The 12,624-nt window shown below is 34.4% G+C and overlaps 1 pseudogene; it reads left to right on the forward strand.

The window, feature by feature from the left end:
• The first annotated feature begins 4,344 nt into the window (after nt 1-4,344).
• On the forward strand, nt 4,345-8,509 carry LOC133199964 (uncharacterized; annotated as a pseudogene).
• The last annotated feature ends 4,115 nt before the right edge of the window (nt 8,510-12,624 follow it).

The following is a 12,624-nucleotide window of genomic DNA, read 5'->3' on the forward strand; positions in this document are numbered from 1 at the left end:
AAATTGGCCCAGTGGTTCTGGATAAGAAGTTAAAAATGTGAAAAGTTTGACAACGACACCAATGATGACAAAAAAGACAACAAACAAATTTTGATCAAAAAGCTCACTTGACCCTTTGGTTCAGGTGAGCTAAAAACAGTCTGTCTTTAGCATTTAAATCGGAAATATTTGGTCAAAAAAACTAAAGAAATATTTTTCATATTCAAAAAATATCTCATAAAAATAGAATTTAACAGCCAGGAACACACAAGCCACAAATGCTGACATGGTTGACATACCTTGTTTGCAATGCTATTTTCTTTTTCAGAAATCTCAGTATGACTTCTATCTGGTTCTGGAGGAGGAGGGAACTAGACAATATCTTACTCACACAAGGTCACAGTTCTTGAGAACTCTCACTCCTGTTTTCAACTTGAAAACAGGGAGAGTGCAGACAGTCTCTACAGAGGGCAACTTCCCCAGGCAGAAGGGGGAAGTATTTTAAGTTCTGTAGGATGCCATTTATGCAACCAACTTCAACTACCAGCTGAAGAGAGGAACGATAGTAAGTACCTGTACATAAATTTGTTTTCCTTTTCACTGAACCCCCTCCTTTTAATCGTCTTACTGACAGATTCTACAAAACGCACAACTTTATTATGAATCATTAGCAAGTAGCAGTACCAAAGCAAATATAGAAAATCTGTTGTTAGCAGTTGCTTTATAACAGACGTGTTGGAATAGCTTGTGGAACCCTAATCAGGATCAAGTAGAATCAATTTTCAGAAAATTTCGTACTAATTTTTAAAATTATCAATTTAAACAAGAGGCCCATGGACCAAAACGCTCATCTGAGTAACATTGGCCATGCTGTTCCTCACCAGATTTCCCCCTTGTAATACCTATTACGGCCCCCCGGGGGACATGATTTGAACATTTTAGAACCTGCACTACCCAAGGATGCTTCCACATGTTTCAGCTTTTCTGGCCCAGTGGTTCTTCAGAAGATTTTTCGAGATTTATTTCTATACATTTTAATGTATAACTTTGATCCCCCATTGTGGCCCCACCCTACCCCCAGGGTTCACGATTTGAACAAATTTGAATTTACATTAACTGTAAACTATTTCCATATAAATATAACCAATCATTGCTGTTCTGAAGAATATTTTTAAAGACTGTTCCTGTATATTTAAGAAATAATGTATCATTTTTAAACATCTATCGGGATATAAATACGGGTTGGACACGAGATCAAATTCCATAAAGCATTTTATTACCATCACCTGCTTAGACTGCAGAAAAAAAATATGGTATGCTTTTTTGCTGGTGAATGTATTGTTATACTGTAAAAGTACTTGTAGAACATACATTTGCCTTATTTACAAGGATATATTGATATCGGCATTGTTTGAATTGATTGGTTTAATTTGTTCATAATTTATATTCCTTGTTTATAGTTATTTTTAGAGGTACCTATAACAAATGTACCTTGAAAGAGTTTCACACCCCACTGAATACTTCCTTTTGTTGAAATGGATTGTCTGGAGTCTTCAAACTGTTTAAAATCTTCCTCAGACATTGACTTAAATCTCTTAAGGGGGGGGGGTATACCAGGGCTAGAAAGTTCCTCCATATCACACATCTCTAGCTCCTCCTCGACCTTTTCAGTCTCTTCAATGCTTGCTGGGGCCATAAAGGGGAGATCCAATGCGGTCAAAGAGAAGGTACAGCAATGGGTCGTCATCACAGAAATCAAAATTTCCAAACTCAGCCATGATAGTTATGTTTTGGTAGGGGGTTGAAAGCAGACATATATTATGATAAATGAATAAAAAAAGAGTTTTTTGTTATTAAAAAAAAGTTTGTTTTGAACAGTTTTTATTTTGTGTACGAAAATTGTTTTTTTTTTTTTATGCGGCATAGTGTTTCAACACCTTTCATTTGATTTCAGTCGGTTTTGTTTACGTTCGTGGTAAAAGTAGTGACCCAGTTCTCAGTGGGTCAATGTATTCATGCGCACTAATTAGCATGTGACCTATTGATGCCAAACTTGTTTCACAGGGGTGAAAAAACGCCTTGTTCAAATAGTGTTATATAGGTGAAACATTTGCAAGTGTAAATATTTCCATATAAATATTATCATTCATGACATTGTTGTTCTTGATAAGAAGATTTATAAAGATTTTTCTGATGTGTTTCTATGTAAAACTTTGATGGTCCATTGTGGCCCTGCCCTACCCCCAGGGGGCATGATTTAAAGAAATTTTAATCTACACTACCTGAGGATGATTCAACATGAGATTCATCTTTCCTGACCCAATAGTTCTTGAGAAGAAGATTTTTAAAAGATGCCATTAATTGTTCACTTACTTGTAATTATCTCCTCTTGGAAGAGGATGTGGCCCTTCATTTGAACAAATTTGTATCCCCTACACAATAGGATACTTTGTGGTAAGTTTAGTTGAAATTTACCGAGTGGTTCTTGGGAAGAAGTCGAAAAAATAAAACGAGTGCCGTTCTTTTACAGCTTGACGATGAAATTGGATTATATCCTGTAGGGAATGTCATTTGTTTTTATTCTTAATGAAGCCCCATTTCTTTTAAGTCAATTTAATGGACACAGTTGAGTAATTCTGTCTCTTTCCTGCCGTGTTACCTACACCATGCACGGGGTTTCCTGATATTTTTGAAACTTACTTGGAGGGTCCGACCCCCCCCCCCCTCCCCCCCCCGATCTGCACGTTCTTTTTTCCTTAGACGGGGGCACAAATTCTCTGAATTGGCTTGGTTTTATGTATATAAGAGACAGTCTCCGCAGTATTGTGCATTTTTTCTACTGGAATGCTTGTATAGACCAGGAGGGGATTGAGGCGAAGTTTATTTCCAAATTCATACGGCACTGTGACAAAAGGATTCTTGATTTTTCAAAATGGCGACGTCATTAATATGCACCTCGTTTGTAAAAAGGAAAATATTTTTTGAAAGAGACAGACTTATCAAGTAAAATTTTCGGAGAGTTATCTTTCGCATTGAAAATGTTGATTATGCATGGTTATTACATGCACACACACATTTATTAATTTTATGTATGTCAAACAAATGTGGCACAAATTTTGATAAACATAATCAACCAACCAACTAAAAAATGAAAAAAAAAATGGAAAAAAAAACTAATAAGATATCCAAATGTATAATACATTATAATATTTTAACCATCAATCTGTTCGAAGATTACGGAATTCTAATAGTAGCAGGAGAAAGGATTTTGAAGAAGGAAGTGAAGATGTATTGGAGGAAGTAAGTGGCAATGAGGAAGTCACGAAACACCTGGAATGAATTCCTCTCTGCCTATCTCTCCAACATTGATTGTTGGAGAGGTTTTTTTTCAGGTGGACCAGAGAGTATGGATGAAGAAACACCTGAGACTGAAATGGAGAGGAGACATGAACCAGCTTTGTTAGATGAGAATGGCATGGATAGAACAGTGATTGCGTTGGAAGATGTGAGGAGAGCCATCAGCACAGCTTGCAATGGTCATCTTACTATGATAATACATGTACAAAGGGATACACTTTCGTTAACATCTTTATTGAATAAGATAAAAAAGTATTTTAGAACTGAAAATAAAAACATTTTTTTACTCTTTTGACCGTTAAAAAACAAAAAAAAAACAACAGTACAGCAATTCTGTATACCTACATTGGTATGCAAATAAGAATGATGCAAGAATTTTAAATGTATTAGAGGAGATAAGATAAATTTAATAGAGCAGTATTTGTTTCTTAAATATATGCATGCTGTGATGACCAAGTTTGATAAGAATTCTTGGGGGGAAAAAAACCCATCCAGTCAATGGTTATCAACTGCAAAAATAAGTGTCTATCAGCGTTCCTAAAACTTTTATTGAATACCCTAATTAAGAGAACTTACTTTTTCTCAGACTAGCTATTTCATTTTTTTTCCCACATTAAATGTTAATGTACAGTCTGTCTTTAAGAAAAGAGTTTAATCATTATACTCTGTTGCAGTATACATAGAGCAATTCAGGAAACTAGCTTTGTTATTAATTATATTGTTATTGTAGAATGAAACTCAGACGATCCCAGAGGGACATGCGACATCTCCATTGCACTTGCAAGTCCATGTTAAGCAGACGGTGATGGTTGGAGATGCACTTCAGCAACCTGAGAAGATAAAACCGCAACTTACCCAGCCTGTGCATGATCTTCCTAAGAAAGCTTGAGCAATATGCAGTGATGGTTAAGCCATCTCCTCAGTTCGTGATCCTAAGCCAGAGGAACGGTGGTACTGTCGTCCTCTCAGCCTGTTATAGCTTTTCCTTGGCAAGAACTTGAACAGACCATGGAGTCGGCGCCTCTATCTTCTCCGTCTGCCCATGATTCTGTTGAAGATGAGACTGGGCAAATTGAGGAGTCGGAACTATCGTCTCCTGAGATTGTTGAGGGTATTCTCTGGCTATCTACTAGCAGCAGCGATGGGAATTCATGATATTTTTAGTTTTGTAATGGACCTCCATAAGCGTAGGAAAAGATTCTGTGTGACCTGCAAGGAGGAAATTTCAAACCGAAACTTTGCAACACATACATGTAAAAAAAAATCCAGTTCCTCTTGTCGTAAATCCCTTGTGTTTTCCTCACTTACTATCGTGCAAACTCTTCTCGCCAATACGACAAGTAGACGATGATATAAATAATCATGTGATAGAACACAATTACTTACGAAACGTGATAACCGGGATGAAAAGCAATTCATTTTGTTCATACCCATAATCCACGAAATCAAAACTTAACACCAGTGGTAAAACAATCAAACAGGATACTTAAGGTGGATGAAGACACAAAAGCAATTTACCGAAATGTTCTATTTATAAATAGCAAACGCCAGGCTAAAAACTTAAAAGAATTCTTTGTACATCCAATTATAAGGGAAGGACCGTTCCGTCACAAAATGCAACAAGAGGCCCAAGGGCCTTGAATCGCTCTTCTGATAAACTGTACAACCTATCACTTCTAATTAAAGCCTGTAAGTATCCTGTATATTTAGATAAAAACTTGAAATTCCAAAGGTAGGTCATCATGACCTACATTTTAGATGAAACACTCTGAAAACTTAAAATAATTCAAAGCCAATTAGTACCTGAGAGTAGGTCATGATGACTACTTATCACTTGTCATTCTCCAAGGACCCAAGATGCATGAACTAAGTTTGATGATTCTTAGCCAATTAATACTTAAAATATTTTTAAAATTATAACCATAAAATTTCAAAAGTAGGTCACAGTGACTTACTTTTCAGATGACATACATTGAGGACCCAAGATGACAAAGTTTGATGATTCTAAGCCAATTGCTACCTTATTTAAATAAAGCCATAAAATTTCAAAAGTAGGTAATGGTGACCTACTTTTCAGCAGTCGTACTCCGAGGACCAAAGATGCATCAACTGACAAAGTGTGATGATTCTAAGCCAATTAGTACCTGAAATATTTAATAAAAGCCATACAATTTCAAAAGAAGGCCACAGTGACCAACTTTTCAGTTGTTGTACTCCGATGACCTAAGATGCATCAACTGACAAAGTGTGATAATTCTTAGCCAAGTAGTACCTGAAATATTTAATTAAAGGCACAAATTTTCAAAAGTAGGTCACGATGACCTACTTTTCAGTCGACCTACTCCTAAAACTTTAATAATTGCGTGATTAAGGAAAATCAAGTAGAATTTATGACCTCGTCCACACAGGACTGTGAAAGTAAAGAAGACAGAATAGGGCCAGAATACCGTCATCTTATAAATTTAGTTATGGTAAGGAGTACATAGGATGAAAAATTAAGAAACCCTTTAGAAGCCAGTCAAGATTTAAAAAAAAAAGAACTAGAATTCCGTTTGCCAAAGTTTAATTTTCTGGACACTGATTCAAACTTTTTAGCTCAGGACAGAGAAAATAATTTACAAATTGGAACAGAAGGTAAAGAATAATGAACAAATTTTCAGAAGTCTTGGAGATCCCATTCTATCTGGTGATATTCGAGTTCCGGAAGACTTGTCAACCGTAGCATTTATTTTATCTATAATATGTTGTGTACTTGTAGCATTGGCAGATATTATATTTATGTATTGTTTGTTTTGCAAACATAAAAAAATTCTTCAGAGTTCAACTACAGGTAAATGAAGAAAGAAAAAGAAATGAAATGGATGAACAGGTAGAGAATGACCAATAATCGGCATTACAGGTGAAGTAAAACATTCTTTTTAATATATAAGGTGAGTTATTTTTCACTTTGAAATTACAATATAAATTTGCAAGATGCAATTTATCGTATTAAAATTTTTTGCTTTTACATTTCAGATTCACCAAGGGGTATTGATTGAAGACCTGAGAGCTCCAATGCACTACAACGCAATCACATTTTTTTTAATCAATGGCGAACTGTCTCCTGTTATCTTTCCTTTAGGGGGCGCCACAGAAAAACTCGGTCCTGAATCGGAATACCCTCGCGCTTTATCTATAGTGAGTAATCTATTAAACGTAAACAAACCGCTGTCAAACACGTTGTGAATCATCCCTGAAACTTGTTGTTGTGTGCCGGAATGTAGTAACCGGGGTGGTCATGTATTTCTATCAGTCCCATTAAGAAAATCTTGGGATACATGCAGTTCAACGGGGAGAAACTCGTTTTCAGAGCAGGGAACCGTCTACTCATGCGGTTGTATGTCGTGCACATTTCAAAGCAGACGATTATTTAACTGAAACCTCGCACGGTATTATTTATTTATTTATGTTTTTATTTAATAATTTTACTTTTATTTGTTGAATATACCTTTTATTCTTCCTTTTCAATTAAAAACATGTAATATGATAAATCAACAAATTATTTAACGTGTCAATTAGTGAATACGATAGTGGTACAAAGAGATGTACAGCCACATGGGTGACACCGCTGACTGATTTGGATTAGCCTGGTAAAACCAAGAATTAAATATGCAAGAAACATGTCTAAAAGGCATCATGCTGCTTTTGTTAATTGCCCGATGCATATCTAAGAAGATGTTTCTTTGTTTGCTCTACTAAAAGCAGATACTATTTCTTATCACACTGTGAAAATATGTAGCAGATTCCTCAATAAATTAATGATTTAGGGTAACATGACTGTGTTATAAGACTGCTGCTGGTAAAATTATTGTTTTGATAAAATTACGAGTTGAATCCATTGTTTTTATTATTTTAACCAAAAAGAAAAAAATGTATAATAAAGGTGAAGAAATATTAAAAATTTCTAATGAGTATGAACTTATATTTAATAAGGGAACAACACCACTGAATAAAAGATTGAAGAAAAATGCCATTCCAAGCATATTCCCGTTGGTTGAACCTAGTCCCCATTTAGCAGCCAGAGCAAATAGAGCAAAGTCTCGGGGCGTCAAAAGAAAACTGGTAGAAGAGTTTTCAGCATCAGGCGATACTGAACTTGTATATTGCACCGAGTCTGATGATTTACAAACTGTAGAGGAAATTCTTTTAACTCAAGTGTGATACCTGAGGAGTCCATTGAAGTTGTACAAGATTCAAACATTTTCACAATGTCCACACACAGACCCCACAGTATCCTCAAATGAGTGTAGACAATTTCATTAATGATGACGCTGGAGTACACTTTTACACTGGACTTGAATCATTGATTAAGTTTTATTTTGTTTTGAGAACCCTGGGGCCTGCTGCATATTGTTTAAATTATGTATATCAAAAAGTGTCAAATATTAGTGTCCAAGACCAGTTTTTCATGGTTCTTTGTAAGTGGAGACGTCATACTACCAATTTCGAACTCTCAAGACTTTTTGGTGTCTCTGAAAAAACAGTTTCGAATGTTTTCTTTACCTGGATTCTTTTTATGAGTAAGCAATGACAAGAAACTGATATATGGCCTTCAAAACACCTTGTAAAGTATTTTTGTCCATCAGACTTCAGAGCTAAATATTCAAACACAAGAGTAATCATAGATGGTACTGAATGTCCTATTTAAAGACCAAAATTAACAAAATCATAGCAGGCTACATTTTCAACATAAAAAATCGTAATACTGTGAAGGTTTTAGTTGGAGCAACTTCTGGAGGGCTAACTTCATATATTTCTACATCATTTGGGGGATCAACTAGTGATCGCCAGATTGTAGAACGAAGTAGTCTTTTAGACATCTGTAATCCTGGTGATTCCATCATGGCAGATAAAGGTTTTAATGTTCAAAATATATATTTATATATAAAAATATTCAGATTAATACACCAACTTTTTTAGAAAGAAAAATAGGATGTCCTGTGCTACAGTTATGAAAGACAGTAAAATATCCAGCAAACGTGTTCACATTCAACGAATTATTGGGCTTGCTAAAACCTATAAAATTTTAAGTGAACCAATGAATAGTTCAGAAACGAAACTTTCTACAGAAATAATATATTGTTGTTTTATGTTGTGCAATTTTAAAAACTGTATCGTTCCATCATATGCATGACTTGAAATGTCTTCAATTACTGCTATGTTTAATTGTACATTTATAAGAAAACAAAATAAAGAGTCATATTTATATATGATTTATAATCATTTATTACTAATACATTGACCTTCGTAGGTTTTGTAGAATACCTTTTCAAGTAGAGCAGGTTTGAAGTAGCCTTCATAAAATGCATTTAAATTGTTTCTCATTTCAATAATGAACTGATCATTTCTTTCAATTGTGAAGAACAGAGAATCGTTAAACGTATACACAACAAACACACGATTCTTCTTGTTTGTATATAAAAGTTGACCCTGAATCTGATAATAATAATCATGTTTTTCATCAAGAAAAAACTTACTACCAGTCTGTCGGATATATGGAACAGTTTTAGATGTAATAATATTGTTTCTAGATATATAAGGGCATTTCACGTCAATAATTGTATCATCATCGATGATGCCATCAGGTGAGACAGCAAAATGTGGGGCTTCCAAACAAACACATATTCCACTGCCATAATATTCCAGTTATTTCCTGGCATTTCTTCAGGGCGCTTTTTTCATTTTCTTTCCATGAAAAATGGGATTTGTTGAAAGTTTTTTGCCCTTTTCGGTCAAAGTCTGGGCAAGTTTAACTGTATCTGTTCTGTCCGTTGCTTTACAAATCCTCCCATATACTGATGAGTGTCAACGTTTGCAGCGTTCCTCATACCAGAGGTCATTATTACCTTGGTTTATTGTTTTTAAGTGCAGTTGTCGCGCACTTTCCTCGCAAATTTCTGCTAGATTCAGTATCTTCAATACTTGCTGGCTAAATGTATCACTAAAATAGTCATGGTCAAAGGCCCTCATATTTGCTGGTTGGTAAATCTTGAATATGGAAGTTTTGCTTATGCCTTGACAATTTAAGCATACATTTCTAAAATAAGACCCATATCCTGGATTTTTTTTTGAAATTCTGAGGGTCTTGGGTCATACTGGGAATTACATATTTCATCACAGCCAGGCATATCAAGTTGATTTGCCTCCAGGGGAGTTCCTTTGTGTTGTTTTGCACGATGGAATGTTTGTATTCTTTGGGTGCATGTAAGTTCCGTTTTTGTAATTCCCGCTTCAGAAAATCTGCACATGCAACCAACACGGCACATATGTGTTTACAGTGAGCATCGGGTCCCATACCTGCAGCACTTCACACTGACATTCCTGAACACTTTTGCCCTGTCCTAGCTTAACATCGACTACATACTTAACGGATTTCATCATCGACGCTTTCACTGTACTTCTGACAAACTAGTGTTCATCATGGAAAGTCACCCTGACATACTGTGTAAATCCATCATTGTACATAATTGTTGCTTTCTTGTCCACAGACCTGCCTACCCTTTTCATTACGAGGGTGTAATTTCGATACTCATTTTGGCGGAATTTCATAGGTAAAGGCGTAATCCTTTATGTTTCCCTAGTTTGATGTATTACAATAATACTATAATGTCTAAATAAACCTGTAATTGTACATCATTGAACAAAGTAAGCATGAAAGTTCCGTTTTCAAATCATTTATTGACAAAAGGTCCATGTGTTGTATAACTGGTATCCTAAATGCAGTTATATCAAACTTATTTAACTTACATGCCTAATGAACTTTTGGAAAATTTATAGAAAATCACATAATTCAAAGTTTCATTTGCATATTAAACAAATTCTACATTGTTGCGCTATTTCGTTTTTGTTTTCCTTACATTTACTTTTCTCTATGATGTTCTAAGCAATGTAAGAATAGACTGAATTTAAAATTAAACTGACTTTACTTTTATAAACTTTTATTCAAAAGTTGTTTTCTTAATTTTGGCATGCCACTCGTTTAAAAGGCACAACTACAAAGTATATTACGTACGTTGTTTGTATGTTAAATAAACATATCGTGAAGAACTGAAACCCTCCATTAATTAGTATTAATTATCTTCCCGTTTTTATTTAGGACAGCCTTTACTTAACTCCCAAGTTAGCAATTCTTTAAGTTGTCTATGAAAAATATTTAAAAGCGAAAAATTTAATTTCATGGCGTAACAGCGTAATTTCTTGGTAAAAAGCGGAAGAATTACGCCAAAAGCGGAAGGGTAGGCAGGTCTGTGTCCAAAGATTTATTGAACTTTGACAGAAAGGTTAAGACTTCTGAGACCACGCATCCTGGAAATGTGCTGTCTTTATGTAGATTCTTGTATTCCTGGGGATCGGAAGTAGTGATCGTAAATTCTTGCACAGGAACAGTGTCGGTTTTTGCACAATGTGCATTTCTTCTGTATGCTTCAAGCCGGTAAACATCAAATAAAACCCCCTAATTTAAGCTTACAACAATCTATTTATTAGTCAGAACTCCTAAAACGTTTAAGTATTGACAATTGTGTGTAGGTTATAAAGAACTCATCAATTTTTTTTATTTCATGCATATTTTATGTCGATGATAAAGTCGAGGAAATTCGGGATACACGATAAACGACATTCTCTCGTTTTATTGACGGTTTAAGCATCAGTTTTCTTTTTTCACAGAAAAACTCGGTAACTAATTTTCTATCATTTGGAATCTTTTTTAAAAGTGCAGTAAGCCCAAATATTTATTTAAAGCACAAATTCAGTTAAAAATCGAACTTTTGTTTACCTCTGATCAAGCTCCCATTTTCTTCCCGTTTTTTTTCTAACTCAGCCCGGAGCTCTCGTATTGTCATAGCGCCATCATTTGATGCCATTCTTCAAAGCTTATGCTTCTACACGTCTGCTTTCTTCGATATCGAACTAGAGAATGATGCTGAAGATAAGCCATCATTGCCATTGTTATCAGATTTGTGTTGGACCGCATTTTCCTGTGGCGATGTCTATCGGTACAAGATGAGATAATTCACGCCTGTTCACCATTGTAAAAAAAAATCTTCCTGTCTTAAACTTTTTATGTTCTTAAATTTCTTTATTTACACATCACTAAGCATTCAAGAGCTTAAAATTCCATTCTGAGCTTGTAACTTAATGCAATGACTAGAACTTGATTTTTGAGTAATTATAAAGGCACAAATAAAAAGAATTGTTTTCTATAATTTCTGTCTTGGTATCATTTATCAGTACCAAACATTATGTTATAGCATAATTATTAGGAGGTTGGGTACCTGCAGAAAAATGCTTTAGATATTGAAAATACAACTCGTTGCCCGGCTAAAACTGTTATAAAAATACCTACGAAGATTATATTTTCAATTATTTAAACAAGAATATAATTTCAACATACTTTAAATTTATTGTAAGAGCATAGACAATCAATTTTAAAGAAATGTTCTCATAAGCATTTTAAAGAATCTAGTGCTTTTCCAAAAGTGGGTATCAGATACCCATGTTTCACTCAAAGACCTTGGATTCCCCATAAATTCTTTATGGGGTTAAAGTTTGTATTTTTCATTCTTGTGTCACGGTGTAAAAATGACTTTTATAACAAATATAAATTACTGTGTAAACTATCTTTTCGGACTTTGTGTAAATTGTTATAAAAACTTTTCGTATATTTCGGAAACGTTACATTCTATAAATTCCGCACAGTCTTAATCCCACCTGAGGCACAGTCAGAGATGGACACTTAATCCCTTAATTGACTCCTGTTTATATTTATTGACACTTAATCTTTCATCTTCTTAAATTCTTTTATATGCATGCTGTTAAAATGTCACCATTCGCTCAGTAATTGTTTGATAATTGATTTCTTTATACTTTCAATTTGTTCTATCATTGTTCAGTATGTATGTTTTGTGAAAATTTATAGAATTTTACACATTTCCGAAGTATACGAAAAGTTTTTATAACAATTTACAGTAATATATATTAATTAAGTCAAAAAAAGTCATATTGTACACCGTGACACTATCTTAATATCCTTTATATCATTTTGTTCGTCTTTTTACGACAAGAAGGGACATGTAATCGGATTTTATGTAGGGTATATTGTAAACATTTCAGCTCCTAAACTCCTCCTCATTTGGAATAAGAAAAAAATACTCATTAGTGAGGACTGCAATATTATCTCAAATTAATTATTTAAACATGAATATAATTTCAACATGCTCTAAATTTAATCTAAGAGCATAGACAATCAAT

Source organism: Saccostrea echinata, unplaced genomic scaffold (genome assembly GCF_033153115.1).
Source record: "Saccostrea echinata isolate AGI-Se365-2 ecotype Australia unplaced genomic scaffold, CSIRO_AGI_Sech_v1 ptg000036l, whole genome shotgun sequence".
Taxonomy (NCBI): domain Eukaryota; kingdom Metazoa; phylum Mollusca; class Bivalvia; order Ostreida; family Ostreidae; genus Saccostrea; species Saccostrea echinata.